This window comes from Oncorhynchus mykiss, chromosome 1 (assembly GCF_013265735.2).
Source record: "Oncorhynchus mykiss isolate Arlee chromosome 1, USDA_OmykA_1.1, whole genome shotgun sequence".
NCBI lineage: Eukaryota > Metazoa > Chordata > Actinopteri > Salmoniformes > Salmonidae > Oncorhynchus > Oncorhynchus mykiss.
The window spans coordinates 18,955,092-18,972,886 of record NC_048565.1 but is presented as its reverse complement, the minus strand read 5'-3'; the positions used below and the strand labels follow the sequence as shown (position 1 = coordinate 18,972,886).

Below are 17,795 nucleotides of genomic sequence, written 5' to 3'. Positions count from 1 at the left end.
TCTGACTGAGCTTGCAAGTATCTAAGTATCTGACTGAGCGGTGGTAGGCAGAAGCAGGTGGTAAACATTCATTCAAACAGCACTTTTGTGCATTTTGCAAGCAGCTCTTCGTTGTGCGTCAAGCATTGCGCTGTTTATGACTTCAAGCCTATCAACTCCCGAGATGAGGCTGGTGTAACCGAAGTGAAATGGCTAGCTAGTTAGCGCCGTCACTCGCTCTGAGCCTGTGGTTGTTTCCCTTGCTCTGCATGGGTAACGCTGCTTCGATGGTGGCTGTTGTCGTTGTGTTGCTGGTTCGAGCCCAGGGAGGAGCGAGGAGAGGGACAGAAGCTATACTGTTACACTGGCAATACTAAAGTGCCTATAAGAACATCCAAATGTCAAAGGTTAATGAAATACAAATGGTATAGAGGGAAATAGTCCTATAATTCCTATAATAACTACAACCTAAAACTTCTTACCTGGGAATATTGAAGACTCATGTTAAAAGGAACCAACAGCTTTCATATGTTCTCATGTTCTGAGCAAGGAACTGAAACGTTAGCTTTCTTACATAGCACATATTGCACTTTTACTTTCTTCTCCAACACTTTGTTTTTGCATTATTTAAACCAAATTGAACATGTTTCATTATTTACTTGAGGCTAAATTGATTTTATTGATGTATTATATTAAGTTAAAATAAGTGTTCATTCAGTATTGTTGTAATTGTCATTATTACAAATAAATAAATACAAATCGGCCGATTAATCGTCATCGGCTTTTTTGGTCCTCCAATATTCGGTATCGGTGTTGAAAAATCATAATCGGTCGACCTCTAGTATGGAGTCATAGTGAGTGTGCATAAAGGCTCATTGATGATCTAAGAAAGATGTATGCTGCATGTTCCCTTCGCAAAATCAACCAATGTTCAGCCTCTTTATGAGTCACTACCAGTAGATCCAACCCTGACCAGCCTTCTGTGGGTTCAGGCTCACTTCGGTCCACCTGTCCCGGGTTACTGTCCATCTCCAGGCAGCTCTGAACAAAGAACAATAGTTATTTGAATAGGATTATTGAGGTGACCTCAGCAGGAAGGCCCAGGGCTGTGTTTGGTCAGCTCTCTCTCTATCTTCTCCTGTAGTTTATGAAAGGAGGGCCTTTTCTTGGGCTCGGCCTCCCAGTAGCCCCTCATCAGGGCGTAGACACAGGGGGGGCACTCCGCTGGAGCATCCATACGGTAACCCTGCTCCACCCGCTCCTTCACAGACTGAGGGAGACGAGGAAGGAGATAGAATAGGAGAAAGACAGAAAAAGAGATGGCGCATGAGATAATGCCACCCCCTCTTAATGGGTCAAATCACTTTTAAGTGGACATAAAATAAAAGGTCAAACGTTCAGCCTACATACTGTATCTGTATGTTAATCACCTGGATTAAACAAGTACAGTACAACTCACTCATTCTAATTATATGGTTAGACACTAAGCATGCTCTAAGTCATTCTAGCTGATCCCCCCCAGGCTGTCCCTATATCCCCCCCTGACCTACCAGGCAAACAGGGACAGGGCTAGATGGGTACAAGGGGTTGACAGTGAGACTGTGTGTCACAGGAGAGTGTAAGTACCATAATCTCCCTCCCCCCATGTACAAACACAAAATACGCACAAAAGGACGCAAGTACACACACTCACACTCTCTCTCACATCCCCACCCCTCCCCTTCGCTCTTCTTTTTGGCTGGCTGCCATCAGGAGCTGTTGCCTTAGAAACGCGGCCTACAAGCACTAATCCTTGTTTATCTCTGCTGTTATTACCTGGTTAGTGCCATTGCTTTGATTCTCTGCTTTACATACCTGTGGGGGGAGTAACAGACTCCCTACAAACAGATACAGCATGGAAAAAGGGGATTTTAAGTATGGAGTAAATAAATAAATACACACGCCCTTCCGTTTCACTCCAGTTAACTGCCCTCTGATCACAGCAGAGTTTGTTAATCGGCGCTGCTTCACTAAGACTGAAGTGTGTCTCTTCAATTGAACACATATCGACAATGAGTGTCAATTAAAATATAGTGCTATATAAACAGAGGTCTGGGCCAAATTACAGTATGTGACACCATGGGAAAGAAATAAAAACCTACTCATGGGGTCATCTACTGGTACAACATCATGACTACACATAGAAGAACCCCATCTTATGAATGCTCAAATTTCACCCCCGACTCCTATTCAGGACAGATCAAATGAGTCCGGGGCAAATCCATGTCCTGACGCACTAACCTGCCTTTAATCTTAGGGGAAGTTTATTTAGTTTCAGTAGCATAAGTCTATCAGTGGATAAAGCACTGCTGACGTAAACTGGATAATGGGTCATAGAGGGATAAGGGTCAAACAAACCCCATTTTCCATGACCTGCCCTAATAGATCAGGCGTTTTATGTAACCTGAGATTATGGTCATTTGGAGAGACGCACTGGTGCCAGAATGTCAATGGTGTTTTCAGTTAGTAAAAACTACTGGGTTGCCACTGATCAGCGGTAAGATAAGGGCACTGGACGCTGTAGCAAGCATCCTGAGAACAGCATCAGTAAGCTTTATTGTACTGTGGCTCACCTCTCACGGGCAAAGACCTCTGGAACACCTGCTGAGAACAGAGGACCTTGCAGCTTCCATGAAGCACAGAGAGCTATGGCATGCCATCATTCAACGCATTGCACCACCATAATAAGCAAGTGAGCAACTGGGTCAGACTGCCTTGATAATAATTTTCAAAGCAGCCGTTCAAATTTTTTTCACACACTAATTTCTGTTGCATTGTTGTGCCAGTAACTCAGAACTATACATCACTGTTCATAAAGATCAGTAAAGTCAGGACTCACCATCTTGGGGTAGGGCTGTCGACCGTAGGAGAACGTTTCCCAGAGGAGAACACCATAGCTCCATACGTCTGACCGCATGGAGAATTTCTGCAGGACAATCACACATGACCACAAAAGCAATTCAATGACAAAATTCCACTGATGGCTGCTCGACATGATAGTTACTGTGTAATAGCCACATAGGCTAAAAAAACAGACTCCAAACCTTATAGTTCACAAACAATTTAGATGAATTACACATACTGTTAAGTCTGTAAAGTGGGCGTCAGTAACCGAAAGTTTGAATCCCTTAGCCGACAAATCTGTCGACGTGCCCTTGAGCAAGGCACTTAGCGCTAATTTCTCCAACACTCCGAAGGTGTCTCAGCGGGAGTTGGGATATGCAAAAAAAACTTTTACAATTCACACATTTGCATTAATACACACTTGTGAAATAGGACAGATAAGCACCCACCTAATTCATATTTTATAATAAACATGTCTGTACAGTAAGCATGATAAACACTAGATGTTAGAGGTAAACATGATCCTACCTCTTTCTTCAGGGCCTCAGGGGCTGTCCATTTGACTGGTAGTTTAGCGTTGTCCGAGGCCTTGCAGTCCACCTTGGTCAACCCAAAGTCACTGACTTTGGCCACGCCTTCGTTGGAGACCAGGATGTTATGGGCAGCTAGGTCTCTGTGAACCAACCTCTTAGACTCCAGGTACTCCATGCCCTCGCACACATCTCTGAACACACACATATACACACTCTTACTGAAATACACAGAAATGCAAAGCTTCTAATAAAGACTCTCTTAAAAAGAGTCTTTCAGTAAAGTTGGTAATGTGGCAATGTTTTAATGTATAACATATAAAGTTATATTAAATTATATACTCAGAGTCAATTTTCATGTCATAAGAAGCAATTCCCTACGACCACGCCCACAAAATTAGGTGAAACACATTCTTTCCCATTGACCGCCATTGTAAAAGAGCCAACTTCATCGTCAATGTTTAGTTAGTGCATTCGGAAAGTATTCAGACCCCTTCCCTTTTTCCACATTTTGTTACGTTACAGCCTTATTCTAAAATTGATTAAATTGTTGTTTTTCCCTCATCAATATACACACAATACCACATAATGACAAAGCAAAAACAGTTTTTTAGAAATGTTTGCAAATGTATTACAAATATAAAACTGAAATATTACATTTACATAAGTATTCATGTAAATATTACATTTACATAAGTAAGGTATTTAATTGTTATTTTATTTTATACATTTGCAGGAATTTCTAAAAACCTGTTTTCACTTTGTCATGATGGGGTATTGTGTGTAGATTGATGAGAAAATAAAATAATTAATACATTTTAGAATAAGGTTGTAACGTAACAAAATGTGGAAAAAGTCAAGGGGTCAGAATACTTTCAGAATGCACTGTATACAGAAGTAACAAAACATGCTGAAAAGCTGCTGTGTTGTTCAATGTACATGTAATCAGGTCAAAACTCCAATCCTACGGTTGCCTCGGGAGCAGGTAATATTGAAAAGTAGTCTTTAGACATGCTGCACTTTTCTTAAATGTAATTTTGTAATTGACTAAAACAAGCCGATAACAAGAAAATTGTGTTTGAAAAATGTCCGTTTTTTTGCTGTGGGCCAATGGGGTAACCTAGGTTGATTTCCCCACAGGCGGGCAGGGCCACGAAATTCTATCAAATACCGCCTGGGTCTGTGGTGGGGCCTCACAGTGCAAAACGTAGAAGCTGGCCAGTGCTAATGACAAAACGGCCCCTCGTCCGGAGGAAGTTCACCAGATTACCCTGCAACACACATAATACAGTTGGATAACAGTTGTGTAATCTGAATTAGATTTGAGTAGATAGTCCTAATTGTTTGTTTGTTACAGATAATTGTTTTGCATCAACAAGCTGTTAGGGCTTGTCTCCTGGACTGAGATTAAGCCTACTCCTAGTCTGTTAGTTAGTCTTGATTGACTGTGATGACAGATTGACGGTACTGAAGTCACGGCAGCAGAACCTTGGCCATGAGCTCTGTGACGATGTGCAGTCCATTGTCTACGATCACCCCCAACAACCGCACCAGGTTCTTATGCTGCAGTTTCCTAGTGGAAAGTTCGTAATCAGATCAAAAACAGATCAAAACAATTAAATGAAAAAAAGAAAGGAACAAAGGTCAGACAGTCGTTACTCCAAGTTAATTAAGAAACTGTGTCGCCACTCTGGACTCACGTCATAACAGTGGTCTCTTCTAAGAATGCCTGTGCCGTTACATCACATTTGATGTTCTTTACTGCCACCTTCTGGCCAATGTAGTCTCCTTCAAACACCGCGAAGGGACAACAAAACAAGACCAAATTAAATCTGTAACAGAATCAGGGTTCAATTCAAGGTTACAATGGTTTACCGGCTTATTTAAAAAAAACAATCAAGGAAATTGCAGCCTCACCTCCAAACTCCCCCTCTCCGATAGGTCAGCTTCCTGATGTCCAGCAGCCATCCCGCTGTGACACACACAGAGATACCAATCTAAAACTGTATATTTTTTTCTCTCTCTCACTTCTAAAAAAAACAGGTAGCTTTTATATTTATCACTCTCACTTCTAAAAAAAGTCACATTAACACCCCACCACCACATCCTCTCACATACATAATACCCTTCATCCCCCTCACCCAGGAAGGGTTCTCCGAGCCTTAAGGAGGCCAACTCTGACACATCATGAGAGTGTAAAGACCAAGCCCTTACTTTTAGACAGTTCCAACTCAGCTGACTTGGTGCCCTCCTTATCTTTGGGCTTCAGAAGTTTGGTGGCGATAGCTCCCTTGTGCTTGGAGTGGAACTGCAAAGATGGCCATTATTATTATTAACCTTTATTTATACAGGGTGGGTCCCCATTGAGACCAGGTTCTCATTTACAAGGGAGCCCTGTGAACATGAATATACACAAAATGTAACAACATAATGTAAAATAACAATACCAATACAACAAGAATAATCAAATCAAACAGAACTCTCACATATCACCTCCCTTAAAACTTGATCTAAACTTTCCAATGAGACCAGTGAGTCTAGCTTCAAGGTGGCCTGAAGGCTATTCCATCAGCTGGGGGCATAAAAACTAAAAAGCATTTCTCCCCCAACTAAGTGGAGACCCACGGGACCTCCAGAACCATCCAGTCCAGAGAGCGGGTCAGTTTGTGACAGCTTACGGTATTTTAAGAACAGAATGATGGTAAGGGGAACTGTACACAACAAATGCATTTTTTACAAATCCAATAGTCCTGCGTGTCAGGAAGCAGCTGGATTCTCCCTTTATTTTCAGCGATAGGAGTCAGGACTAAAGACTTCTGTGCTCCACAGATAAGTCAGGACTAAAGACTTCTGTGCTCCACAGATAAGTCAGGACTAAAGACTTCTGTGCTCCACAGATAAGTCAAGACTAAAGACTTCTGTGCTCCACAGATAAGTCAAGACTAAAGACTTCTGTGCTCCACAGATAAGTCAGGACTAAAGACTTCTGTGCTCCACAGATAAGTCAGGACTAAAGACTTCTGTGCTCCACAGATAAGTCAAGACTAAAGACTTCTGTGCTCCACAGATAAGGGAGTGGTGAGGCATCTTTAGCCTTTACAGTCACCCGTATCTCCAAACTCCCTAATGACTGTGCTTCCAATAGCTCACAGGAAACAGACCTTTCTTTTAAACTGTAAGCAATTAATGACAGTTACTTTCTATGGGTGACAGTTTGCCGTGGTTAGGTTCAAATACAATTCTGAGTGATTATTTTTCCATATAGAGGCTGATTATGAACATTAGCTCCTCAGTATAAAGATGTAGGCAAGACATTTGTATGGAAATCCTGTATTTTCATACACTCCCCTTTTAAATGTGACTCTACTATACTACCCTACCAAGCAAAAAGGCAGTAACTGCTCATTTGGTCAAAAATGAGTTGTCATTTTTGCTACATTAAATACATGCTTAAATATATGTGCCCCCCCAACCCCTCTTTCTGTTTACCATATATGCATAGTCACTCATATGCATACTACCTCAATTAGCCCGACTAAACGGTGCCCCCACACATTGGCTACCCGGACTATCTGCATTGTGTCCTGCCACCCACCACCCACCAACCCCTCTTTTACGCTACTGCTACTCTCTGTTTATAATATATGCATAGTCACATTAACCATATCTACATGTACATACTACCTCAATTCATCTGACTAACCGGTGCCTGTATATAGCCTCACTACTGTTATAGCATCCTTCACTCATGCTGCCAAACATACCCTTGTAAAACTGACCATCCTACCAATCCTCGACTTTGGTGATGTCATTTACAAAATAGCCTCCAATACCCTACTCAACAAATTGGATGCAGTCTATCACAGTGCAATCCGTTTTGTCACCAAAGCCCCATATACTACCCACCATTGCGACCTGTACGCTCTCGTTGGCTGGCCCTCGCTTCATACTCGTCGCCAAACCCACTGGCTCCATGTCATCTACAAGACCCTGCTAGGTAAAGTCCCCCCTTATCTCAGCTCGCTGGTCACCATTGCATCTCCCAGCTGTAGCACACGCTCCAGCAGGTATATCTCTCTAGTCACCCCCAAAACCAATTATTTCTTTGGCCGCCTCTCCTTCCAGTTCTCTGCTGCCAATGACTGGAACGAACTACAAAAATCTCTGAAACTGGAAACACTTATCTCCCTCACTAGCTTTAAGCACCAACTGTCAGAGCAGCTCACAGATTACTGCACCTGTACATAGCCCACCTATAATTTAGCCCAAACAACTACCTCTTTCCCTACTGTATTTAATTAATTAATTTATTTTGCTCCTTTGCACCCCATTATTTTTTATTTCTACTTTGCACATTCTCCCATTGCAAATCTACCATTCCAGTGTTTTACTTGCTATATTGTATTTACTTTGCCACCATGGCCTTTTTGCCTTTACCTCCCTTATCTCACCTCATTTGCTCACATCGTATATAGACTTGTTTATACTGTATTATTGACTGTATGTTTGTTTTACTCCATGTGTAACTCTGTGTCGTTGTATGTGTCGAACTGCTTTGCTTTATCTTGGCCAGGTCGCAATTGTAAATGAGAACTTGTTCTCAACTTGCCTACCTGGTTAAATAAAGGTGAAATATATATATATATTTTTTTTAAATAGCCTCGCTACTGTTATTTTTCAACTTAAATTGCACTGTTGGTTAGAGCCTGTAAGTAAGCATTTCACTGTAAGATCTACACCTGTTGTATTCGGCGCACGTGACAAATAAACTTTGATTTGGACAAGTATCCTGCCTCTATTGTATTGTGTTTTTGAGAAAATGGGGGTCATGTTAGCAGTAACTGCATAAAGTTACTGTGAAACCAAGGTAAATAAAAGCAATTTTTCTCAGTTCCACACTATGAGCAGTTACTGCCTTTTTGCTTGGTAGGGCAGTGTATAATCTAGCATTTTTTATTTGAGATCAAATGTTTACTATGAGGCCGATGTGAGTAAGAACTTTAAACAGGTTAAACACATTCGTAAGGCTGTGGGGCCAGAATGAATACCAGAGCGCTTAATCAGAGCATGCGCTACCCAGCTGGCAAGTGTGTTCACTGACATTTTCAACCTATCCCTAACCCGGTCTGTAATACCAACTTGTTTCAAGCAGAACAGCATAGTCCTCATGCCCAAGAATGCCAAGGTAACCTGCCTATAGTAAATTGGACCCACTCTAATTCGCATACTGCCGTAACAGAATAGAATAAAACTTTTTGGACATTTTTCTTTGGCATCACCTTCATTAAAATAATCACATACACATTCATTTTTTATTTATCTGTTATTTTACCAGGTAAATTGACTGAGAACACGTTCTCATTTGCAGCAATGACCTGGGGAATAGTTACAGGGGAGAGGAGGGGGATGAATGAGCCAATTGTAAACTGGGGATTATTAGGTGACCATGATGGTATGAGGGCCAGATTGGGAATATCGCCAGGACACCGGGGTTAACACCCCTACTCTTACGATATGTGCCATGGGATCTTTTAATGACCTTAGAGAGTCAGGACACCCGTTTAACATCCCATCCGAAAGACGGGTGAATGGGCAAGACAAAAGATTTAAGTATCTTTGAACAGGGTATGGTAGTATCTGCCAGGCGCACCGGTTTGTGTCGAGAACTGCAACGCTTCTGGGTTTTTCATACTCAACAGTTTTCTATGATGTCAAGCAAAGAGGCGATGAGTTTGACGGTAGGCCTGGAAATACATCCACAGATACACCTCCAATTGATGTCTGTTAGCCAATTAGAACCTTCTAAAGCCATGACATAATTTTCTGGATTTTTCCGAGCTGTTTAAAGGCACAGTCAACTTAGTGTATGCAAACTTCTGACCCACTAGAATTGTGATACAGTGAATTATAAGTGAAATAATCTGTCTGTAAACAATTGTTGGAAAAATCAAAAGAAATCAGCCAACAATTGTTGGAAAAAGGAAAAGAAATCAGCCAAGATCTCAGAAAAAAATTGTAGACCTCTACAAATCTGGTTCATCCTTGTGGGATCAATTTCCTGACACCTGAAGGTACCATGTTCATCTGTACAAACAATAATACGCAAGTATAAACAACATGGGACCATGCAGCCGTCATACCACTCAGGAAGGAGTTGTGTTCTGTCTCCTAGAGATGAACGTACTTTGGTGCGAAAAGTGCAAATCAATCCCAGAACAACAGTAAAGGACCTTGTGAAGATGCTGGAGGAAACAGGTACAAAAGTATCTATATCCACAGTAAAACGAGTCCTATATTGACATAACCTGAAAGGCCGCTCCTCAAGGAAGAAGCCACTGCTCCAAAACCACCATAAAAAAAGCCACACTCCGGTTTGCAACTGCACATGGGGACAAAGATCATGCTTTTTGGAGAAAGGTCCTCTTGTCTGATGAAACAAAAATATAACTTTTTGGCCATAATGACCGTTGTTTTGTTTGGAGGAAAAAGGGGAAGGCTTGCAAGCCGAAAAACACCATCCCAACCGTGAAGCACAGAGGTGGCAGCATCATGTTGTGGGGGTGCTTTGCTGCAGGAGGGACTGATGCACTTCACAAAATAGATGGCATCATGAGGAGGAAAATTATGTGGATAAATTGAAGCAACATCTAAAGACATCAGTCAGGAACTCAAAGCTTGGTCGCAAATGGGTCTTCCAAATGGACAATGACCCCAAGCATACTTCCAAAATTGTGACAAAATGGCTTAAGGACAACAAAGTCCAGGTATTGGAGCGGCCATCACAAAGCCCTGACCTCAATCCTATAGAAAATGTGTGGGCAGAACTGAAAAAGAGTGTGCGAGCAAGGAGGCATTACAAACCTGACTCAGTTACACCAGCTCTGTCAGGAGGAATGGGCCAAAATTCACCCAACTTATTGTAGGAAGCTTGTGGAAGCCTACCAGAAACATTTGACCCAAGTTAAACCATTTAAAGGCAATGCTACCAAATACTAATTGAGTCTATGTAAACTTCTGACCCACTGGGAATGTGATAAAATTTTTAAAAAAGCTCTACTATTATTCTGACATTTCACATTCTTAAAATAAAGTGGTGATCCTAACTGGCCTAAAGACAGGGAATTTTTACTTGGATTAAATGTCAGGAATTGTGAAACATTTGGTGTGTGTAAACTTCCGACTTCAACCGCAGCCATGTTATTTTTACTCCTTATTGTTATTCAATCTGCATTGTTGGAAAAGGACCCGTAAGTAAGCATTTCACTGTTTGTCTACACCTGTTGTTTACCAAGCATGTGACAAATACAATTTGATAGTACAGAATGTCACCTTTGTGGGTATTTTTTATACATATCTGTTTTACCTTTTAGAAATGAAAGCACTCCATGTATCTAGTCCCCCCCATTTGAAGAAGTCATAAATATTTGGACAAATTCACATATAGTGTATTAAAGTAGAAAAAAGTGTAGTATTTGTTCCCATATTCCTAGCACTAATTGACTACATCAAGCATTTGACTACAAACTAAATAACAAATCCATCTCCGCCTCACCTCTATCATGTCTATGAGGTTGTAGAAGTACTGGGTGTTGTCGATGGTCAGTTTGCTGTGCTGGTACATGACTCGGTAGTGGATGACCTGGCTGGAGTAGCCGACACAGAGCACATAATCACCAGGGTGGCGGATGGACTCCCACACCAGGAACAGGCCATCCTCTACAGGCCGCAGCTTGGACACCGCCTCGGGACCTGAGATCTTCCCATTGGACCAGCTGACATGGACCAAAAAATTATTAGTAGAAGCAATTAATAAAGAGACATTCCACAAAGTGTATTGCACAGGGCTAAGGATTTTGTTCTGGTCAAGTCACATGTTCAGGAAATCACCTGGCCCTAGCTATATAAAACCCTCTTAGGTCTCACTCCCCCCTATCTGAGATATTTACTGCAGCCCTCATTCTCCACGTATAACAACCGTTCTGCCAGTCATATTCTGTTAAAGGTCCCCAAAGCACACACATCCCCGGGTCTCACATCTTTTCAGTTTGCTGCAGCTAGTGACTGGAACAACCTGCAACAAATACTCAAACTTGACAGTTATCTCAATCTCTTTATTCAAAGACTCAATCATTGACACTCTTACTGACAGTTATATGGCTGCTTTGCGTGATGTATTGTTGTCTCTACCTTCTTGCCCATTGTGCTATTGTCTGTGCCCAATAATGTTTGTGCCATGGTTTGTGCTGCTACCATGTTGTGTTGCTACCATGTTGTTGTAATGTTGTGTTGCTACCAAGCTATGTTGTTGTCATTGGTCTCTCTTTATATAGTGTTGTCTCTCTACTCGTGATGTGTGTTTAGTCCTGTATTTAAAAAATATACAGTGCCTTGCGAAAGTATTCGGCCCCCTTGAACTTTGCGACCTTTTGCCACATTTCAGGCTTCAAACATAAAGATATAAAACTGTATTTTTTTGTGAAGAATCAACAACAAGTGGGACACAATCATGTAGTGGAACGACATTTATTGGATATTTCAAACTTTTTTAACAAATCAAAAACTGAAAAATTGGGCGTGCAAAATTATTCAGCCCCCTTAAGTTAATACTTTGTAGCGCCACCTTTTGCTGCGATTACAGCTGTAAGTCGCTTGGGGTATGTCTCTATCAGTTTTGCACATCGAGAGACTGACATTTTTTCCCATTCCTCCTTGCAAAACTGCTCGAGCTCAGTGAGGTTGGATGGAGAGCATTTGTGAACAGCAGTTTTCAGTTCTTTCCACAGATTCTCGATTGGATTCAGGTCTGGACTTTGACTTGGCCATTCTAACACCTGGATATGTTTATTTTTGAACCATTCCATTGTAGATTTTGATTTATGTTTTGGATCATTGTCTTGTTGGAAGACAAATCTCCGTCCCAGTCTCAGGTCTTTTGCAGACATCATCAGGTTTTCTTCCAGAATGGTCCTGTATTTGGCTCCATCCATCTTCCCATCAATTTTAACCATCTTCACTGTCTCTGCTGAAGAAAAGCAGGCCCAAACCATGATGCTGCCACCACCATGTTTGACAGTGGGGATGGTGTGTTCAGCTGTGTTGCTTTTACGCCAAACATAACGTTTTGCATTGTTGCCAAAAAGTTCAATTTTGGTTTCATCTGACCAGAGCACCTTCTTCCACATGTTTGGTGTGTCTCCCAGGTGGCTTGTGGCAAACTTTAAACGACACGTTTTATGGATATCTTTAAGAAATGGCTTTCTTCTTGCCACTCTTCCATAAAGGCCAGATTTGTGCAATATACGACTGATTGTTGTCCTATGGACAGAGTCTCCCACCTCAGCTGTAGATCTCTGCAGTTCATCCAGAGTGATCATGGGCCTCTTGGCTGCATCTCTGATCAGTCTTCTCATTGTATGAGCTGAAAGTTTAGAGGGACGGCCAGGTCTTGGTAGATTTGCAGTGGTCTGATACCCCTTCCATTTCAATATTATCGCTTGCACAGTGCTCCCTGGGATGTTTAAAGCTTGGGAAATCTTTTTGTATCCAAATCCGGCTTTAAACTTCTTCACAACAGTATCTCGGACCTGCCTGGTGTGTTCCTTGTTCTTCATGATGCTCTCTGCGCTTTTAACGGACCTCTGAGACTATCACAGTGCAGGTGCATTTATACGGAGACTTGATTACACACAGGTGGATTGTATTTATCATCATTAGTCATTTAGGTCAACATTGGATCATTCAGAGATCCTCACTGAACTTCTGGAGAGAGTTTGCTGCACTGAAAGTAAAGGGGCTGAATAATTTTGCACGCCCAATTTTTCAGTTTTTGATTTGTTAAAAAAGTTTGAAATATCCAATAAATGTCGTTCCACTTCATGATTGTGTCCCACTTGTTGTTGATTCTTCACAAAAAAAATACAGTTTTATGTTTGAAGCCTGAAATGTGGCAAAAGGTCGCAAAGTTCAAGGGGGCCGAATACTTTCGCAAGGCACTGTATATATATATTTTTAAATCCCAGTCCCCGCAGGAGGCCTTTTACCAGGCCGTTATTATAAATAGGAATTTGTTCTTAACTGACTTGCCTAGCAGAATAAAGATTACATATTCTTTTTTAAATAGCTCTAAGCTTACATAACTGGAAAAAAAAATCCCCATCTAAATTATATCATAAACTGCTAGTACAAAAAAATGGCACGATGAGGAAGTGTACATATCAGTCCTTCAGTGGAAGACAGTGTGGATATTATGGAGAAGAACAAAAAGGAAACAGAAAAAAAACACAAATGCCTAAATTGCACAATATACATGGTGGTCAGTCATGTGACTGGGGATAAAGGAAACATAATGAAATCCAGACTGATAGCCTTAAATAGACTTACGGCATGAGACTGAGACTGGGGTCGACACGAATGGCCTCTCGCTCTCGCATGTTGGTGGCAGAGATGAGTCCTTCCTCTCCTGTGGTGTTGTGTCTGGCCTTGTAATGTTCTTTCCCCTAGAAAACAGCACCAGAACAGCTTTCAGTAGAATCATGCAAATAGATACATTTTTTATCTCAGTTCAGTTCAATTATATTTATAGAGCCCCCACCAAAGCAGACAGTGCACAAAGATCATGGGCAAGTTTTTATTTTTATTTTAGAAAAGTACATTGTAAATGTGCTTACATTTGTATACGATCACATATCTCTCTCTATTATGCATGGGAATATTTTGGAACAGATTACCTAAATAAAAATATCATGGAGCTTATTTGCTGGTGTTTTTACAGTCTTTTTTTGCTCAGAAAACTTGTGGGGCAAAATAAAATTGCCTGTGCGCCAAATTCGGCCTGTAGGGAACCTTGCTATAAATCATTACGTACCATTCCTGTTCTCATAATAGTGACGATGTCTCCTTTGCGATAGGCCAATTCACCAGTTTTGGGCTGGCTGTGGTCACTCTTGGCAACACATTGTGTGCCAAACACCAAACACTTCTGTAAGGGAGAGGTCAAAAATGCAAAGGCCTGTGAAAGAACTTTGACATTTACAGCATCGGTTGGTTCAAAATTCTAAAATTAGGACATTTCTCTGAAATGTGTACACTACATTTAACAAACTTTATAAACTGGGTGGTTTGAACCCTGAAGGCTGATTGGCTGACAGCCGTGGTATATCAGACCGTATACCACGGGTATGGCAAAACATGTATTTTTACAGCCCCAATTACATTGATTACCAGTTTATAATAGCAATAAGGCACCACGGGGGTTTGTGGTATATGGCCAATATACAGTACCACCGCTAAGGGCTGTGTCTAGGCACTCCGCGATGCGTCGCACTTAAGAATAGCCCTTAGTCGTGGTATATTGGCCATATACCACACGTCCTCGTGCCTTATTACTTAATTTTTGTTCAGACACTGGTGATTGTACATTATGAATTACGATAAGTTATTTCTCAGGCGGTAATGAATCACACTACTAACAGATAAAGAAGCTCGTGTCCTGATAGAAAGATGGCTTTTATCTCCCAGTGAGTGACCCTGTAGTGACCCGAACATAGAATGGATACATACCGTTGCCATCCTCAAGATTGGAATATGCCTGGGTGGATGTAAATTCATAAGTAAAGAGAACACCTGTTTAAGGAGAGCACATTATGCAAAACCTCATATGGAAAACATTCTACACAAGTCTAGCAATAATAGTAGGCTAAATAAACAATATGTTATTTAAGAGTAACAGTAGCCTCCCACTGGGGAAAAAAATGGTTGAATGAACGTTGTTTCCACATCATCATTTTTTTTTTTTTGTATCGTGATGACCTTGAATCAACGTGGAAAACTGAATGGATTTGCAAAAGGTCATCAACATAAGGGCATTTTGTATTTTTTTCACACAATTATTTTTTATCTAAATGCAGTGTAGTCATGGTGACATTTTTTGCAGTGGTGGAAAAAGTACCCAATTGTCATACTTGAGTAAAAGTAAAAGATATCTTAATAGAACATTACTCGTGTAAAAGTCAAAAGTATATTTAACACCAAATAATTTAAGTATCAAAAGTAAAAGTATCAATCATTTCAAATTCCCTGCACCGTTTTCTTGTTTTATTATTTACGGCTAACCAAGGGCACACTCCAACACTCAGGCATAATTTACAAACGAAGCATTTGTGCTTAATGAGTCTACAAGATCAGAGGCAATAGATGACCAGGGATGTTCTCTTGATAAGTGCATGAATTTGACACTTTTCCTGTCCTGCTAGCCATTCAAAATGTAACGAGTACTTTTGGATGTCAGGGAAATTGTTTGGAGCAAAAAGTACATTATTTTCTTTAGGAATGTTACGTTAGTGAAGTAAAAGTAGTTGTCAAAAATATAAATAGTTAAAGTACAGATACCCCCAAAAACGAGTTAAGTAGTACTTTAAACTATTTTTACTTAAGTACTTAAGTATTTTTACTTAAGTAAGTCACCACTGATTTTTTGTTAATTTCACGTAGTTGACAACTTATGTGCAGTGGGCTACCACTGCTCATTTCCCTGTCATTAAAATATATACATTCCTGAAAAAATAAGCCCTTTTTGAATTATCAGTTCAATATAATTATTAAAAGAAAGGAAACAACTAAGTAGGCAACAGCATTAACAGACGACTGAGGGTGGGGCATCATTTGGCAGTGGCAGTCTGTATACCTGTGGCTCAGCAATGTAGCAAAATGTTGCCTAATGTGGTCCAAGGACAGATGTGATCAGAGCGCTAAGAGGATACAGTTTTTTGGTGACCAGTCAATAGACACGTGAACTAACACTATTTACTGACAATGAGAAGACAGTTGAAGCAATAACACAGCTGAAACTGTCACTTACCTATAACGCTGCATTTGTACGACATGTTACATTTATCATTGCAGTTTCGAGTGGGTAACCAATCGCTGCGATTCATTACAGGCTATTCCGTAGAAAAGGAAATCGAGGTAGAGATAACTGCTTACTTCTTCCTTAGGTCAGACGTCAAGAACGGAAAGGTTAAGCAGACGCTAAGCAGACGCATCTTCGAATACTAGACAGCGCTTCATACACTATTATTCATCATCACTCACAATAGCCCATCTCATCGCCCCCTTTCCTATCATGAATATTCAATAAGCCAGAGGGGTGTTCTAAGATATGTGGAAGTGCTGACAATTTTTTCAGTGACATGACTGGCAACACATTTTAAAAGGTTCGTAGGGCGCCAGTTCCGTCAAAAATAATAAATTATTCATTCACACAATGAGAAAAGTATACATGAGTTATGTCTTTAATATTCATCCTTGGTTTTAGGCAGCACTACAAAGACGTTCAAATAATATTACAGCAACATTAACTCACCTTTTAACAAGAAGTTGATTGCAACATGATCCAAAGACAAAACAGTTAATTAAAATGGCTATTGTGAAGATGCTCTTTGAAAATAAAGACATCAAAAGCGTTTTTTCCCCGTTTTTTTACAAAAACCTTAATTCAAAGATATCTGCATTTTTCCTCATTCATCACAATGATAAGATGTTCAAAATATTGCATGATACAGTATTGATTTATTACAATGTTCCCCTTTTAGAACTGTCAGCCCATATCACTCCTCCTCGCCTCTCCACCTGATGTGTGGTGAGCATTCTGGCCCAAATCGGTTACTGTGCATCACCCAAGTGGGTGTCACACATTGGTTGTGGATAAGGTGAGCTTCCCCCTAACTACAGTTGAAGTCAGAAGTTAACATACACTTAGGTTGGAGTCATTAAAACTCGTTTTTCAAATCACTCCACAAATTTCATGTGACCAAACTATAGTTTTAGCAAGTCGGTTAGGACATCTACTTTGTGCATGACAAGTAATTTTTACAACAATTGTTTACAGACAGATTATTTCACTTATAATTCACTGTATCAGTATTCCAGTGGGTCAGAAGTTTGCATACACTAAGTTGACTGTGCCTTTAAACAGCTCAGAAAATTCCATAAAATGTCATGGCTTTAGAAGCTTCTGATAGGCTAATTTACATAATTTGAGTCAATTGGAGGTGTACCTGTGGATGTATTTCAAGGCCTACCTTCAAACTCAGTGCCTCTTTGCTTGACGACATGGGAAAATCAAAAGAAATCAGCCAAGACCTCAGATAAAAAATTGTAGACCTCCACAAGTCTGGTTCATCCTTGGGAGCAATTTCCAAAACGCCTGAAGGTACCACGTTCATCTGTACAAACAATAGTACCCAAGTATAAATACCATGGGACCACGCAGCCGTCACACGACTCAGGAAGGAGACGCATTCGGTCTCCTGGAGATGAACGTACTTTGGTGCGAAAAGTTCAAATCAATCCGAGAACAGCAGCAAAGGACCATGTGAAGATGCTGGAGGAAACAGGTAAAAAAGT

The 17,795-nt window shown here is 40.7% G+C and overlaps 1 pseudogene; it reads right to left on the bottom strand.

Annotated features, from left to right (window-relative positions):
• Positions 1-700: 700 nt before the first annotated feature.
• On the bottom strand, positions 701-14,960 carry LOC110500236 (annotated as a pseudogene).
• Positions 14,961-17,795: the final 2,835 nt, after the last annotated feature.